This window comes from Penaeus japonicus, unplaced genomic scaffold, assembly GCF_977035675.1.
Source record: "Penaeus japonicus unplaced genomic scaffold, GWHDUDI00000001_assembly GWHDUDI00000017, whole genome shotgun sequence".
NCBI lineage: Eukaryota > Metazoa > Arthropoda > Malacostraca > Decapoda > Penaeidae > Penaeus > Penaeus japonicus.
Genome location: NW_028234419.1, coordinates 12446769 through 12449268, shown reverse-complemented (window position 1 = coordinate 12449268; position 2500 = coordinate 12446769).

Sequence of the window (2500 nt, the reverse complement as noted above, 5' to 3'; positions counted from 1 at the left end):
ATAACACTGGGTGAGAATGAGAAAAATAATAGCAATGATAGAAATGATAGTCATCATAATGACAACAATAATAATGATAATACTAATAGTAAAAAAATAAATGAATAAATAAATGCTAAAGATGGTGATGGTTACACCAGCGACAATTAAGATACCACTAATAATGGCCATACTTCTCATAAACAACGAACAACCAGACAACCATCCAATCCTACCAGACAGACAAACCATAACTGAATCCCTCCCTCCCTCCCCCCCCCCTTCCCTCCCGCAACCCCTTACCCCATTTCTTTACCCCTTTCAGATATCATAATAACAGCCAGCCTGTCTTATCCTAACAGGTCGTCTTTAGAAAGCGTGTGACCCCCTTTCCTGCGAGAATCGAATTACCGTAACCTAGGTAATCCAGGTAACCGATTACTGTCCCGCGGGCTGGACTTGTGAAAGGGCGGACTTCGTGCCTTTGGAATAATCATCCGAATGCTTCACGCGCCGCTTCGTATGGGCGTGGCTTTGGTGATTTGGTTCATTATGGTTGTCACTGGTTCTTCGTTCGTAGTATGGGCGTTGGGGGCGCTATCAGTGGCATTGGCAATATCGCTGTCTGTCATGATGATGGTCATTATATGAAGGATAATGATAATTAGTTACGAGTTTACTCTTTTTTTTCATTGTGGCAGTGTTTTATCACACAAACACACACACACACACACGTGTGTGTGTATGTATATGTATATGTATATATATGCACACACACACACACACACACACACATATCGCTATATATATATATATATTATATATATATATAATATATATATATATATATATATATATATATAAAATATATATATGTATATATATTTGTATACACACACACACACACACACACACACACACACACCACACACACAAAATATATATATAATATATATATATAAATATATATATACATCTATATATATATATATATATATTAATATATTATATATATACACATCTGTGTATACAATTATCTATGTATCTATCTATCTTTCTATCTATATTCCTATCTATCTACACACACACACATATATGTATATATATATATATGTTTATATATATATATATATATATATATATATATATATATATATATATATATATATATATGTATGTATATACATATTCATACATATATATGTAATTAAAAGAAAAAAAAAATGAAGAAGGTCGCATGAGAGGGTCTTCCGGCACCGCCACGGCTGCAGCGACAAGCGTAATAGTGTTAGCCATTTAAGGCGAGCCAATGGCAGCGGCGATGACGGAATGCCGGGCTGCCACCGAAGCGCACGAGGCGAAGGGTTGCGGGATCACGACACAGCACGTGCGCCTCCGGGGAGCTGGTCTGGATGGGGAGGGGGTCTGAGGGAGGCTGGGGGCGGGGCGGGGGGCGGGAGGGGCGAAGACTCAAGAACTGGGTAGGTGTGGGTGGGTGGGTGGGTGGGGGGGGGGGGAGTTAGGGGGCTTTAGGGGTTGTTAGGGGCAGACTCATCACCGCCGAAATGCCCCCACGACGTGCGGCCAGGACGGGTGCGATCGCGAAAACCAAAGTGGTCTCAGCTGTACGTGACGAACGTGCTGAGAAGGGAAAAAGGGCAAATGGCAGCTCGAGCTCGTGAATTTTTGCACTCTTTCTTTTTGGAAGAGTAACACCCCCCCACCCCTCCCCTTCTCCCTCCCCCACGCCTCCCCCTGTCTCTTCTTCCTTTTTAGTGATAGTATATTTGGAGAGATGGAGAGAGAGAGAAAAAAAACAAAAAAACAAGAAAAAAAACAGGAAGAAGGAAAATAACAAGAAGGCGTCCACGTCCCTCTCACAAATCATCTGCTTTCGTTGATGTTATACACTTGACTTTATTCCTCAGGATGTGGTCGCCATTACCAAACTGGAGCCTTTTCCCTCTCGAGTAACTGTCGCTCCTCGTTGTACATATAGCCAGAATAACTTGCAGATACACTTAACATCCGCAAATCAAAGGAAAAATCGAAAAATATTGACAATTCGTCTCGGTCTCCGCGGCCTTTTGATCTTTTTGCTTTTTGTTCGTTCAGCGAAGATGAAGTTTCGTTTTTGTATCTTATTTTTTAAGGCTCATTTGGCTTTTTTTGTTTTATTTTTTGTTTTTTTATGTTTCTAAATTGGTTCCATTAGCGCCGACCGCATTTTTTTTACGGTTCGAATATTTACGCGGGCCCTGATTACTCTCTCTCTTTCTCTCTATTTATCTTGCTCTCTCTCTCTCTCTCTCTCTCTCTCTCTCTCTCTCTCTCTCTCTCTCTCTCTCTCTGCCTGTCTCTTTCTCTCTCTCTCCTACTGTATCTCTCTCTCTCTCTCCCTCTCTCTCACTCACTCACTCTCTCACTCTCGCTCTCTCTGTTTCTTTTCTCTCTCTCTCTCTCTCTGTTTCTTTTCTCTCTCTCTCTCTCTCTCTCTCTCTCTCTCTCTCTCTCTCTCTCT